Source organism: Phoca vitulina, unplaced genomic scaffold, assembly GCF_004348235.1.
Source record: "Phoca vitulina isolate PV1807 unplaced genomic scaffold, GSC_HSeal_1.0 scaffold8, whole genome shotgun sequence".
Lineage (NCBI taxonomy): Eukaryota > Metazoa > Chordata > Mammalia > Carnivora > Phocidae > Phoca > Phoca vitulina.
The window spans coordinates 37663965-37680190 of NW_022589711.1; the positions used below are offsets into that span (position 1 = coordinate 37663965).

General features: G+C 34.5%; 1 protein-coding gene across 11 annotated transcripts in view; it reads right to left on the reverse strand.

Moving 5' to 3' along the window:
• ZBTB20 (zinc finger and BTB domain containing 20) overlaps positions 1-16226 on the reverse strand; it is a 797562-nt gene that overhangs the window by 595609 nt on the left and 185727 nt on the right. For 9 of the 11 annotated variants that reach the window (XM_032406581.1, XM_032406599.1, XM_032406583.1 and 6 more), the window contains one exon: positions 4573-4618. The exons of the other annotated variants lie outside the window; for them this stretch is intronic. The gene's annotated coding sequence lies outside the window, so the exon portion shown is untranslated. The remainder of the gene's footprint in view (positions 1-4572; positions 4619-16226) is intronic. 11 annotated transcript variants of the gene reach the window in all.

The following is a 16226-nucleotide window of genomic DNA, read 5'->3' on the forward strand; positions in this document are numbered from 1 at the left end:
TGAGATCAAGCCCCATGTTGGGCTCTGCGGTCAGGGGTAGTCTGCCTGGGATTCTCACCCTCTACCCCTCCCCTTAACTTGTGCCTGCTCTCTCTCTCTCTCTGTCTCAAATAAATAAATAAATAAATAAATAAATAAAATCTTTAAAAGAAAAAAAGGGGGGGAGAAAATTAGTATGTAGGGAATACAGGGGTGCTTGGGTGGCTCAGTCATTAAGCGTCTGCCTTCGGCTCAGGTCATGATCCCAGGGTTTGGGGATCAAGCCCCACATTGGGCTCCCTGCTCCGCGGGAAGCCTGCTTCTCCCTCTCCCACTCCCCCTGCTTGTGTTCCCTCTCTCTCTGTGTCTCTCTGTCAGAAAATAAATAAAATCTTTAAAAAAAAAATACGTAGGGAATACTAATGAATGTTGTACACCAAATAAAGCATTTTGTATACCTAATCTACTTTAATCCTCACATCTATCATTTAAAAAATAGGTGCTCTTATCACCACATTTTAGACAAAAATGAGGTTTAGTAAGGTTAGGCAACCTTGGTCAGGTCACATAGCTACTGCAGTGCAGAACTGGGATTTCAATGCAGGCCATTTGGACTCCAAAGCTCCTAAATTCAAACTCAGGCAAGAGATTTACAATCCAGATATCCTAAAAGGTATTTGCAATTCAGACTCCTTTAAAGCATCTGAAGTCACATAGACAGTAGATGTCTTGCTAAATCTGACTCAGTTTATTCTCCTTAAGAAGAAATCAGTTATTTACAAACACAAACTTCAATCAACTTAGATAAAATTAATCCCATTATAAGAATATCTGAAGGTCTTTCAGTACAGTAATAGCTTTTTTATGATTAGTATTCCAGCAACTTGACATAGTCCATTTAATTCTTGGAGATAAGCAATCAACTCTTAAATCTCTAGTAGGAAGGTATTCTACATGAGGTATCACACTAGACCAAGAATCAAGAGCTCCAGGTTCAAATTCTGCATCTCTCACCTACTAGACTGTATAACACTCACAAGTGCATGAACTTTTCTGAGCTTATTTCCTCACCATGGATACAACAATGATGTTAGATAGATGACCATTAAGGTCCCTTCAAGTTCTAACACTATATGACATTTAGAATCTCTTCTAAAGTATAAGAAGCAGAGGTACCATTGGATAAAACCTCTAAGACAATCTATGTGACAATGCCCAGGCCAGGATCTCTGCTCTCAGGCAATGAGATGATCTTTCTTCGGCATCTAAGTTATAGCAGTGGTGCTAGTAATAGAAATAATAGTAGTATAGCTAAGATTTATTGAGCAACACCAAACTAAGAATTTTACATGTACTGTCTGATATTTAACTCGACACAACAATAGATGAGGTAGACATTATTATTTTTCCAATTTTCCAAAGAAGTAACAAAGGAACAGAAAGATTAGGTAAGTTGATTGGGTCTATACTCATAATAAGTGGTGAAACCAAAAAGAGTTCTATTGACATATCTTTGTTTCCTGTACTACTCTGTGTGTTCTCTGAGGACAGGAACTTTGCTTTATTCATTTAGCTTAACACTGTGTCTGGCAAATAGTAGGCCTCCATTTACTGTGTAGAATAAAAAGAAAGAAAATAGGAAGGGAGGGTGGAGGGGAAGAAAGGGGAAAAAGAAATTATATTTAGACATGCTATGTTCTTAATAAATGTTAATTTCCTTCCTTTATTTCTTTAACCCTGAAGTCACAGAAAAATCTACAATTATGCCCAGGCATCCTGGGGCTTGGCAATTTCTCCTTCCTGGGGATTCTATACTATACTTTTTGGTACAAGTCAGTGAAACGGCTACTATTATCTGGTTTAGTATTCTAGCCAACTGATGTTCTTGCCTCATCTCTTAATTTCTAATGTTGAGACTAACAGAGGAATGTAGTTTATTCTACTACACTAAGGTTCTGGGGAAAAAAGAATGCCCTTGATACTAGCCTCTCACCCACTGGTATAAAATAAGGTGAAAGAAAAACTGTTCCCAGAAGAAAGGTACTTCCAGGCCTAAAGGTACCCATGAATAACATTAACTAGTGGTATCAAATTTGAGAACCCTGAACAAAATGTTTTGATGCACTAGACACTGGCCCATTCTGCAGCCTCTGCCATTGTCATGCGATTGCCTCATGTAGCACAAAACGGATCTCTAGAGGGGCTTATCCAAAGCAGGTCTTAACTACCCTATTTTGACTTTACCTCTACTTGGCTTCATCTCTACTTATTTACAGTTAGAATTTAGTGAATAAAAGAAACCATAATTATAAACATGTATACAGTAAACACAGGGCCCATTACTTATGTTTAGCAAAAACAGTTACAGATCTTATCTGACACGAAGAAAGTTAACATACATTTCATTTTTGTGTTTTCAGTGAGGTAGAGATTGGGAAAGACAGGGGCGGGTGGGTGACAGAAAGATGGAGAGGGAGAGATGGAGAGAAAGTGATTGCTCAGGAAACCAATGGCATTGATCATGTTAACACAGAAGATTTGTTTATTCCTATGCTGCAAGGTATTTCTAAAGTGAGAAGGAACTTAGTCATTGAATATCTCAGCATTGTGTGAAAAATAGGCATAAAGACTTTTCTCATAGTCAGCAAAAATAAATATAAAGCATATTGCAAATAGTGTTATGTAAATTCTTGATTATAATGAGGATCAATTCTTACATATTCATTTCTCATTTTAAGGACAGAATTTATCAGTAGTCTCATCTCTGTCTAATCAGCAGTATGAGAACTAAAGGAAGTCCAAAGACCCCTCCAGAATATATAACAAGTAACAAATTTCTAAGACTTTCTATTCCTCTATTTCTAATACAACTCCAGACATGTTTTATTCATATATGCATTCATTCAACATTCACTGACCACCTACTCTGTATAAAGCATTGTATTAAAAGGCTGTGGATAGTCCTCTACTTATCTCAGTACCTGTGTTTCCTACTCCCAAAGAGGTTAAGTTCATATTACGGTGATTAAAAAACAAAACAAAAAAACAGCTTAAATGGAACAATAAAAAGAAAAGATACACCAGCTCTAAGATTTTTGTTACCAAATACTAATGGCAACTTCTTAGCCTTTTATTAATATAGCATTGTTAAGGAAAATAACGCAAGTTATTTGAATAAGTTTTCAATATCAGGAATTTGGGACTACCAAATACATTATTTACTTAAATACTTTTTATATTAAGTTGCCACTTTTTATATTGCACTTAAAGAACCTGATCTAATTAGTATAAGCTATAGTCTCTAATAGCTTGTCTACACTAAAAATATAAATATTTATCAGAAAATAGGTAGAGCTATTAACATCTAAAACATCTACACTTAGGAAAAAATACCAGGTGAGAAGGATTTGGCAAAAGTAAAGGTTAATATTCCAGCCTTAAAATCCACATCCGGATTTTAGACCCTTTTCTAGGACTACCATTAAGTAAGTTTTACTTTTTTTTCCTCTCTCACTTCCACCCAACTGCAACAGACACATGCACAAATCAAGAAATCATCTTACAATATACACTTAAATGTTCTGAATATGCCCCATGTGTCCACTAATAGCCAAATGCTTTCAAATCTGTTCAGCTAAATGGATCAATAACTACATCCAGTCTCACATAGTGGGGTTGCCAACATGGTGAAACTGAGCCAAACACAAAATGTCTCTACCAGGACAAAAATTATTATCCACCCAGTAATCTAGAGAGATCTACTTTCCCCAGGTATCCTTTAGAGAAGTTAACATGCACATTATCTAGGGCAGTCAACAGCTATTAAAAAAAAAAAAAATAGTTGAGGCTCAGGACGAAGGATTTAGAGAAAATAGTGAGTTTTATAATAAGCCAGGTAATAGTTCAAGGTCTACATCAAATAAGAATCTTCCAAACTCAGAGTACACAAAATACGTAACAGCTAGAGCAAACTGCTAACAAGCTTCTCTGTGCGCTCCCTCATATGACACAGCCGTAAGAAACAATTGAGCAGGTGCAACCAAGCTTTTGAGAATTCCTCCCTGTTGCCCAGGAACCACAACACTGCACGGTTGAGATTTTAAACAGGTGCAAACATTTTTTTTTTCCATTCCTCTAGTGCTTGAGACAGTGCAGCAGACCAGTATATCTGCAACCACTCCTTACCTAAAACCACCACAGAAAATAAACTCCAAAGTGACAAAAAAAAAAGTTTGAAAATAAAACAATAATGTCAAAAACAGTGGTTTTGCAATAGTCTCTGACCCCATATCAGCAGTCGCTTTAATAATACAGTTCCATAAAACACTCTCTAATCTCTTCACCAGATGAATGCTTTGTAATTAAAATTATTCTGCCTCATCAAATCTTAGAAATGTTTATTTGATTCTTACAATAGAGTGAAATGCAAGGTATGTATAAAATGCACTCTCCTTTGAAGCTGTCAATATTTATAAGTACTCAAAAATTAACATTTTCACATTATGAAATCTGTAAGCAATTTTAATACACAAAACTAGTAACTTGTCAGTTAATACACAGATTTACATAACTATAGGTAATTCATATACATACCTGTGCAGCTATGGGGCACAGACAGACATGCAATTTATCAGGCACTCTACAATGCAAAACAAATATATAAGTAAAAATTAATTTTCTAAGTGGAGTCAGTATTTATGATGAGGCAGTTTCTGCAGAGAAGTAGAAAAGACTGCAGTCCTTAAAGAGGTGAATAATTTTATATCTATATTTTCCCCAGCGGATATTTCAGACCACCCCAAATTCATATGTGTGAATCAACACACACAAGGAGTCCCTTAGCAGTGTTATCAAAAACAAGTACCAGCAAGGGACTAAGACTCACCATGGCCCCTAAAATGAAAACGGTTTCACTGGAGGATGAAGCAAACACTTAAAAATGATTTTTTTTTTTTTTTGGTATTCTTCCAAAACTATTGCCTTCCTAAAACAAAATGACTGCTACTCTCTAAAACGAAACCACTCAGATTCATCTGCACTCAGTTTGGATAGAACACTGGTGAGGAAGAAAGGTGCTTTTGTAGAGCAGTCCACAAACGTGCATAAATAAATAAATAAAAGTAAACTTTGAATGTTCATTAACTTTAGGTTACAACAGCAAACAGAAATGAGATTGTTTCGCTACAAGAGGGAACGCTAAAGTCACACCAGATATAATGCCTCAACCTGGCACACTTCGAGAAAACTGCCGGTGAAGTTGGTATCAATACAGAAGACAACATAAATCCAGCTCAAAGTACGCAGAGTTTACAATTAGATCTGAAACATATTTGTGTGTAGGTGGAAACTGCATTGCAACATGTGGTCTCTGGACTACTTGGACCCTTAAAAATATTCCATAATTCTTTCTGAAAGCAAACTGAAGTGTTTAATTTATACACTTCTAAGCATAGTTAATGAAGGTAACATATTAAAGTCAGTAGGTCTACACACTTGCTTAAAAGTGTGTAGAGGAAATAATTTTTTTTTAATGGTGATTCAGTGAAACACCATCTTCATACACTTCTGACAGGACTGAATTGCTAAAAAATTTCTGGGACACTATTGGGTAGTATGTATCAAGAACTTAAAGTTCAAAATTTTTACTCAGTAACTTTAGTTCTAGGAATCTATCTTATATGACTGAAAACCATAAATCTACAAAAGAAAAACGTTTATGATAGCAAAAAACTAAAAGCAAACTAAATGTCCAACAGTGGAAAAAGTAATTAAATAAAGCATAGCACATCCATGTAAAGGAATGTTTTGCAACAATCCAAAAGGTAACTTGTGGTACTATAATGTTATATAAACATATAGGGTACCAACTGCATGGACATAATGAAATTGTGTAGAGGAGGAAAAAACAGAAAGAACATACAAAAATATTAAGAATGATTATATCTTAGATAGATACAGATAATTTTAATTTTTGCTTTTTTACTTTTGCATATAGTCTCTATAATAAATATTACTTTTATAATAGGAAAAGATATTAGCTGGCAGGGTAGGAATAAAAGAAAAAAGTTATAGAATGCCATATGGAAATCATAAATCTAACCTTCCTAAGTGAAATAAATTAATTCAGTCACACATAAAATCCACTAAGCATACCTACAGTGAGAAACTCATCTTCCCTGCTTCCTCAGAGGGGTACAGCCAGGGTCTCTTTCATCCCACTGCTTCAGAATCTACACCAGTAATTCAATGACACATTTTTAATCATCTTAAACTTCTTTAATTATGCAGAGTGAAATGATGGCAAGAACAATTTAGACTGCAAATCTGTTCAACCTATTACAGACTAATTTATTCACGAAGTCAACAATATTTAGTGAGCATCTAGTACATGCAAAGTGTTGTATTTGGCATTATTATATGCTAAAAGATAAAACAGAACATATCTTACCCTCATAGAGCTAACTATTTAAAAGTGCTAGAAAATGTACTGAATGGAGCACTGGGTATTATATGCAAACAATGAATCATGGAACACTACATCAAAAACTAATGATGTAATGTATGGTGATTAACATAACATAATAAAATTAAATTAAATTTAAAAAGTGCTAAAAAATATGCTCATATATCTTTCTATTAATTTTGCTGGAAACCCAAAACTGTTCTTAATAAAGTCTTAAAAACAAAAAACCAAAACAAGAAATATGTACATACAGTTTCATATAGAGATGTAAACACAATACAGTTTAAGGTATTTGTGACAGATATGGTACATTTTAAAACAAGAAAACACACATCAGGCTTATTCTTTCATACTATTGCACAAAAACTGATATTTAGGTACCATTCAAGAAAGAGTCATGAGTACATGAGTGTATATCACTTATAAAATGCCTAATAAATTCCTTTAAGTACTTAATTTTGTTTCTTATATGATCTACTATTTGTTAATAGAGAATTATATATAGGAGACCAGGTATGGAGACATATTAATCCAACCTCAGATGCCAGATGTCTAAGCCTGTCTTAGATTATCTAAGGCCACACAAAACATATGTACAATTATTAACAAGCTATAGTTAATTTATTGACAACCACTTGCTAACCTTGCCAAAAACACTGTTGTGACACTACCAGGGAAAGGAAAGGAGATAGGAGTGGACAGACGGAAGCTGAGGGGATCTCTAACAGCCAAAGGTGGTGATGCGGGTGGGTGAGACCATTTTTGTTGTGTAGATAAAGTGATGCAGCATAGAGCTTCTCTTAATAGCAGTTCAGTTTTCTTTTGGCCTGTAACCATAAATGTAACCAGCATTTGCCCCTCCGAAGCAACACACAATGGTTTTAAGTTTTGGTCAATGGGGTCAGCTTGTGCAAAGTGGTAACAAGGACGAAGAGAAGCTTCTCATGATCAATGATCTGTTGATCTGGAGCTCACAGAGTTCCACACAGCAGCAGTTATATGAGGTAGCACAGTGGTTAAGTGATTAGCTTTTGCCATCAGACAAACCTGGAATCAAATTCCAGCTCTCTTCAATCATGTGGTCTCGAGCAAGTGACACTTTCCCTGTCTGTAAAATGAAGATCATGTTACCTACCCTATAGGATTATTTGTGCCTATTACATGTTATAGGCATGTAAAGGAACTAGCACAGTGCCTGCTATAAAGTAAGCATTGCTGAAGGGAAGTTATTAGTACTGCTCTAGTTGTTGAGAAAAGGAGAGGATATCTGTCCCTTTAAGCTAAAGTGCTAACCTAAGCAGGAGTAAGGAGATAGAAAGATGGCTTACTCAAGATACCACTCTATATTCCACAGCTCATCCAAGAGCCAGTCAGGTGCTGGATATTCACCGAGTAACTCTGAATCAGGAAACACTGTAACAATAGTAAGAGCCACAATAAGCAACCCTAACCAGCCTTTTAAAGCACCATTCCTATTATTGAAGAGGAAGACAGTAGGATCTCGGTATTATGTGCAGCAATACTGTCCATTTTTCTGAGTGAAAAATGAAGGCTTATTTTCCATACTTTACTGAAACAATTAGGGAATAGAAAATAAGGATGAAATAAATATAATGATTCAATGGGAATGAGGCCAAGATGTTGTGGGCTCCTTAACAGTCAATCACAAGTGGCAGAATCACCTTTTTATGTTTTCTAAAGAGACCCTGCAAATGACCTGGGCTCACAAATAATACAAGGTTTGCAAACAGAAGTAAAAAATATTATAGTCAGTTTTTCTTTCCTGGTTTGGAATATGTAAGTGAAGGAATAATGATGTTGTTCTGACAGTCCTTATTTCTCTTTTGATTTGGAGGACAGCACTGATCCAGAATTGTTAAATGGAGTCTTCAGAATCCCATGCAGATGATATAATCCCTAGAATGGTTTGGGTCACATGAGGGTGAAGTTGCTATCAGCACCATTCCAGATGGAGATATACTATAGAGGATTTGTGTTAAGTTCTTTTTACTTCGGGGTTGGCACAGTTGTATTCCCCAGTGGGAACTGAATAAGTCCAATTCTGTGCTGTGAAGTGCAGGAAAGTTTATCTTCCCTCCATACTGGTTAGGCCTGGCTAGAGATGGAAGAGGGGGGTACTCAGTAGTGCCTCGTGGGCCATTAATAAATCAAATAGCTAATTCATTTAAGGCACTGAAAAGGGCCTCAGCAGAGTCTGTAGGGGCCAGTGGCTCCATAAAAGAGCTCTAGACCTAAATTTAGACCACAAACTACTTCCCCAGTGACCAAGTGAGCATCCTTAGGAACATTTTAAGTGCTTTACATTTTAAGTGTCACCTATTTTGAGAAAAGACACTTTGTAAACCAAAATATTTTTATTTTATTTCATATGTGTTTACTTCTGGACCCACTACTGAGCCGAGCTGAGTGCTCTATCATTATTATATTGTTATTATAATATATTGAATTTAATCATCAATAAAACAAATTTCATTTTTTTAAAATTGAGGTGCTCTAATTTCTGTGGTTTTATCTGAACAGAAAGCCTATGAAGGGTAAGAGGAATTATAATTTTAAAAGTAGACTTGAAAAACTACTTAATTATGCTTATTTTTGTAAATTACTAAGCTACATTTAGCCCTTCACATTTAAACAAATCTCTCTTCCTATCAGAAAGAGGAAGTATGAGAAGCAACAGTTATCTAAGTATCAATCCTATAAACTGGAAATAGATAAAGGGCAATAAGGAAGGAAAAGGAAATCACACGATAAATACCCGTTAGGTCAAGAGCACAGTTGGTCTGTCTACACCTTAGGTCAGACTGGCTATAATAAAGCCACTACATGTATGAAAAACTAAGCTTATAAAAAATGCTATTTTATAAAGTTTAATATCAAATTTTATGTATAAATATGATGAATTTGAACTCTCACATAGAAATCTGATCTATAATATACTATAAATAACTATTCTGTAATCCACACTTCACAGTACATTAAAGAGAAAATAGTTTTATTAAATAGATGATATTTTAAGACTTTAATTCTTATATCAAAATTTAAGAGCTAGTCAAGAAAATGAACCAAACTAGAATTTAGATAAACATTAAGAATTATATATCCTCATATATAATATAAGTTGAAGTTATGATTATGGAAAGGATTTATTCTCAGGCAATGTGAAAATTCTACTGACCTGCATGTACACATCCCTGGAGTATCAGTTTAGATATTTTCCTCCTCCAGCATCTGATGTCCTGTCCTTAATCTTGTCATAATAAGCATAACACTGCATTGTAATTGTCTTTTACAGAAGACTATAGGCATGTGAACAGGGGTTTTGTCTTATTCACTATTACATCTCTAGTCCTTAGCACAATACCTAAAAAATAGTAGGTATGGCTTAATTACCGTTTAAAGAAATGTTGAATGAATTGTGTTACCATCTATTCCTGAAGATTAAGGAAATTCACACTGCATAAAAAAATTAAGGAATTACATTCCTAAACAAATTATTTTTCAATATTTAAAGGACTGACCTTCTGAACCTCTTTTACTTTCCATCCTACTTTTCCTCTTAATCAGTACAAAACCGAATGATAAGAGTCCTAGTCTCAAATGTTCATAACAGATTAGAAAGTCTGGTTGGTTTGGCCCCAGGGTGGGCAGGGGTGAGTGCTCCAAATCCCTCTTGTTAACAGACAGCTGGTATGGTATGGTAGAAGCTGAGTCAGAGTTCCCTGAAAGAGTTCTGCAGTCCCTGACGAATTGTGTGGTTCTTTTACTCTCTCTGAGGGGCCACCTCCAACTGATGACAGATCTTACCATTATTTTCTTTTGTAGCATTTATGACAGTTTGAATTATTCGTGTGGTTATTGGTTTATGTGTTTATTTTCTTTTGCCCCACTAGGTTGTACACTCCACAGAGGCCACATTATTTTGTTTGGCATTCTATATCTGGGGTCTAGTTTAGTGCCTGACACACAAAAAACACTCAATAACTATTAGTCAGATGCATAAATATGAGGTTTGGAGCAGCAGCTTTCAATGGAAAAAGACTGTAAAATTAGGTAGGTAACAGCAACCCCTATCGTTTTTTTCTCCATTCCAATTCTGTCTACCACATGGAAACCTCAGTGCTGTAAGAACGCTTTTATTTTAAGTACCATTCAATCATTGGCAAATCAGAAAAACTTCAAAAGCAATTCTAGGTAGGCTGAAGGTGGAATATCTAGGAGAAGCAATGTAATTATAATGAGAACAGCAACCACTTCCAATCAGAAGTTTGGGGTTTGAATTCCAGCTTACTAAGTGTGTATCCTAGGGGAACTTACATAATTGCCCTAATACTCAGTTTCATCTTATTTAAAATAGGGGGATTTTATCTAACACACAGAGTTTTTAATGGCAATTGAATGAGATTATATATGTGAAAGCAGCTGGTAGTATATTTTATGGCATTTAGGAAAAGGGGCTCATTACAAATTAGTTTTTTTGCATTGGCCAGCCAGTCTGCAGCAAGATAGATAATTTGACTAAAAGCCCAGGAACAGACATTTTAGATAGAGAAAAATGGAAGAAACAAGAGCTCAAAGGAAGAAAAAAAAGTAGGTGCTGGGGACTATAACTAAAAAACATAAGACGGAGTAGTAGGAATATAACAACAGTTAGAAATGGAAAGAGATTTTAACATGATAGAAAAATTGCCAAGAAATCTATTAGCTTTTCCCTTAGGTGACACAGCCTTCCCCACATATAAATAAAATAATTGCTACTATTATAGTTAGAAGAAAAATCAACTGAAATGTACATTAAACACATATTAGAGGTTTAACATTCTTCCCATGATTTCACATGCTGGAAACTCAGCCTGTGTAAATATAGCCATGAACTTTATTATTTACTATGATAAAGTAAGAGCATATCCTCCTGGATGTACTACCTGCAGAGTTATAAAAGGCAAATGTGTACTTGCTATTTAGGTACAATTACAAGGCAGCAGAATGTAGAGTTGGGCCCTTTCTTTGCATTCTGTGCTTATCAGACAGTGGTTACCAACACTGAAGAAGAAACTTGGTATCATGAAAACTTTATTGGAAATTCTTTTTTCACACTCCAGTGCTTTCATTTTTCTTACTGCTTTAGTCAGACTTATGTCAGCTCCCTCAGTAAAATTATTTTCTAGATCATTATCTTTCTAGTCCCTCTCTCTCTCTCTCTCTCTCTCTCTCTGTGTGTGTGTGTGTGTGTGTGTGTGTGTGTGTGTGTGTGTTCTTTGGTCTGTTCTTACATAAAGAAAGAGGATAAGATGGTGATGGGTCTTAAAGAGGGCACGTTCTGCATGGAGCACTGGGTGTTATACGCAAACAATGAATCATGGAACACTACATCAAAAACTAATGATGTAATGTATGGTGATTAACATAACATAATAATAAAAAAAAAAAGAAAGAGGATAAGAGGTCTTGATGCATTGCATACCAAAATTAACCACCATGCCTCCATACTTCCACCTCAAGAAATGCCCATCTGGTATCAAAAAGTTCATCGAAAGAGTCCATTTGAATTTATAGTCTTTGCCCACCTGTGGTGATAAAATGGTTTTTTAAGTCTATGTTCTCTTCAAGACTGTCATCTTCATGAGGGCTGAAACTATGCCTATTTTTCTTCCTTTTATAGCATCACCAGTATAGAGGGATAGGCACCCAATATGCAGTCATTTATTTCATTCATTTATTAAACAAAAATTTATTGAGTATTGTTCTGCTAGGACACCTTCAACAACCCAGGCCATGTGGGAATCTCATAGAAAAATAACCCCACAATGAAGAAGTATTCACATATCAAAAATGTCAAACACATGAAGAAAGGTTTTTCCGTAAGTCAGTGTTTTATATCAAACATGAACATTAAGTTAGAAAATGAACAGAATACAGTCTTAAGATGTGAAGTGACAGAATATTAATCTCAGACTTTAGTGGGACAAACACTAAAAATGATAAGAAATTTTAAAAGAAAAAGGAAAAAATAAGGAGAAAAAACATAAAAAAGGCAGATTTGATTAAAAAAGGAAGACATTCATAGAATTGAATTTTTACTAAAATTAATACCTGAAATGAGGCTATATCACATTAAATGCAGCTAAAGGAAACATTACTGAACTGAAATATAATTCCAAGGAATTTACTCAGAATAAAAAGATGAAAAACATAAATAAGAGACTAAGGGATATAAAAGACAAAATAAAAAGATCTAACATGCGTCTAAAAAGTATTTGAGAATGAGGGCAGTTTGAATTTTAAAAAGTCCTATTACATGCTGTTTATGAGAGAGAATGTTTGAAACTACAAGAATAGTAAAAACTAAGATAGGCATATTAATGTTTAATAAACTAGATTCTAAGTAAAAGCATTATTAAAGAATAAAGATGGTCATTAAATAATGAAAGTGAAACAGTTCATCAACAAGATACAATAAACTGTCTAAGCATCTAACAGAATAGATGTAAAATACGTAAAACACAAACAGCAAATTCTCAGTCTGATTTCTATTTCTCAATAATACAAAACTTGGTCATATTTCTACCTTTAATTGCAAGAGTAAGCAGGTCAAAAAGAGTAATGCTAATTTAATAAGGCAGATCTAATTAAAAAATATAAAGCCCTGCACTTAAGAATTAAAAGATATACATGTCTTCCAAACACACATGAAAAATGTACAATAATTGACCCTATATCAAGTGACAAAGTAAGTCTCAACATATACTAAAGAATTAAAATCATTATATTATCTCCTCTAAGCACAGTTAAATTCAGATTTTAATAACAAAAACATGCTCTGCCCCCTAAATACCTCCAATAATTGGAATTTTTCCTTAAATTAAAGCTTCATATAAATCACAGGTCAAAGAATAATGAAAATTTAAAAATTACAGAAAATCTGTAAAACTTAATGAAAACAAACACAACATATAACAAACTCAAGGGATGCAAAGGAAAGCAAAGGAAATGTACAGCTTTAGATTTTTATGTTAAAAAGAAAAGCAAAGGAAAATGTATAGCTTTAGATTTTTATGTTAAAAAGAAAAAACTAAAATTATCAAGTTAGAAAAGGTACAATAAAGTAAAACCGAAAATGTAAAAGCAGGAAAATAACAAAATAGTATCAGAAATAACTGAAATAAAAAACAGACCTAACAACAGTTAACAAAATAAAATTTGATTCTTTGAAAAGACTAATAAATTGTTGGGAAGTTTTATTAAAAAGAGAAGGTATGAATAAACAGCATTAAAAAGGGAAAAAAGAACAAATCTGCTTAGAGATTTAAACTAATTACTGAATACTCTGTACAACTTTATGCTATTACTTAAGCTAAATATTCAAGCTATTTTAGAACTTATATGAAAAGACAATTTTATTGAAAAATATAACTGGCAGGAGCCTTGGTGGCTCGGTCGGTTAAGTGCCTGACTCTTTTTTTTTTTTTTAAAGATTTTATTTATTTATTTGACAGACAGAGAGATAGCAAGAGCAGGAACACAAGCAGGGCGAGTGGGAGAGGGAGAAGCAGGCTTCCCGCCGAACAGGGAGCCTGATGTGGGACTCGATCCCAGGACCCTGGGATCATGACCTGAGCTGAAGGCAGACGCTTAACGACTGAGCCACCCAGGCGCCCAAGTGTCTGACTCTTGATTTTAGCTCAGGTCATGATCTCAGGGTTGTGAGATCGAGCCCCACCTCAGTCTCAGCACTGGGCGTGAAACTGCTTAAAATTCTCCCTCTCCCTCTGCCCCTCTCCCCTCTAAAAAAAAAAAAAAAAAAAAAAGGAAGGAAGGAAGAAACAGAAGAAAAGAAAAGAAAAAAGAAAAATATAACTGGCTTGAGAGGAGCTAGAAAACTTACATAGAATACTATAAATAAAAACATTCCCTAAGTAGTTGGAAACCTACATAAACACACACACATACATACACACACACACCAGGCCCAAATATATTTGAAGACATTTAATAAACCTTCAAACCCAGTTATGATCTATGTTATAAAAACTACCAGAGAAAACAGGAAAGTATCTCAACTTATTGTATAAGACTATTAAAAATTGATATCAAAACTAGAGAAAGGTGTCATGAGAAAGGAAAATTATTTGCAATAATGAAGATTAAGAGGTACAACCAAGCAGAGAACACTCAGGGAAAAAAGATAACAATAGCTATCATTTATATACCTCCTACGAGGTGCTTTGCCAAGAGTTTTGTATATATAACTTAATCTCTACATATGCCAGGTAAGACAGTTTTATTTTCATCTTTATCACCATGTGATAAAAGAAGAAAGTGATGGTCAAGTGATGCTCTTCTCTTTGAGACAATAAACTGGCTCAAGGTCACAGAGCTAATAAGTGGCAGAGTTTGGTGTTAGCAGACTAAAGCCTATTACTTAAATACTACCTTCCACTGTTTCCTCATCTTTTTAAAAGTACATTCAAATAGAACATTATGTCTTTATAACACTAAATCTGATTTTTAATGTAATACAATTTTGGCTTTCAGCAGTTTTATTATGATATTCCTAGGCATTGTTTTCTTCAAATTTATTGTTTGGAGCTCACTAAACTTCTTGAATCTATGTATCTCCTTTACAGGGAAGTTTTGACCTTTATTCTTAAAATATTAAAATATTTTTTTCTGCCTCATTCTTATTCTTCAGTTACCTATATGCTTGATCTTTTTAAATGTCCTTCAGTCTTCTGAGAATCTACTTATTTTTTCATACTTTCACTCCTTTTTAGATAGGATGCTTTTTATTGATCTATCTTCAAATTCACCTCCATTATGCTATTAAATCTATTAATACTTTATTTCAGATAATGTATTTTTCTATTCTAAACTTTCCATTTGGTTATATGTTCATATATGTATATATATAAATTTCTCTTTGAGATTTCCTACTTTTTATTAATTTCAACAATATTTTCTTTTACCTCATTGAGCATAGTTGTAATAGCTATTTTAATTTTCTTGCCTGATAATTCCAACATCTGGGTCTTTTCAGGATTGTCATCTGTAGATTTTCCTTTCTTTTGAGAAACAGAATTTGTTGGTTTTTTTTTTTTTTAATTTTGTTTTGTTTGTATTTGAACTAATTTGGGGTTTTATCTGGGACACTGTCAATGTTAATTGTGGATACTCTGAATTCTGTTATACAGAGCCAGAGAGTCCTGATATTTTTGTTTTAGCAGGACATTAACTTGGCTAGTCTCAAATTGCAAACTCTGTCCTGTTCTGTTCTCAGTTGATTGCTTTCAGTATGTCCTATACATATGTTGTTCAGGAGTCAGCCACAGTTAGGCACAGTTTATATACAGAATTTGAGGTCCCTCATGTCTATCTCTTTCATTTCCTGAGTTGCCCCTCACTCTCTGGCATCTGTACTCTTTGCCAGGTTTCCTCCAGAAAGCAGTGGGCTTTCTTTTGGAGTTTAGTTGCCCTGTTGCCACTACAACTGCAGATACCCTCGGGAAAAGCCACAAAAATATAAAACTCACCCCACTCCATGCCAGTGGCTTAATCCAAGTTTCAGCTCTCTTCTAAAATCTTCCTACTATTGTCCACTCTCCAAAACCTTCAGATCATTGTATTTTGTCTTATTTTGCTTTTGTTCCGAGTTTATGGTTGTTATTTGCAAGTGGGTTGTTGGTTAGAAGTTTATTTCTCCATACAAGAAGTAAAAACTCTTTTATTATTAATTGGGGGAATAGAAGGCTCTAAAAAAGTATCAGGA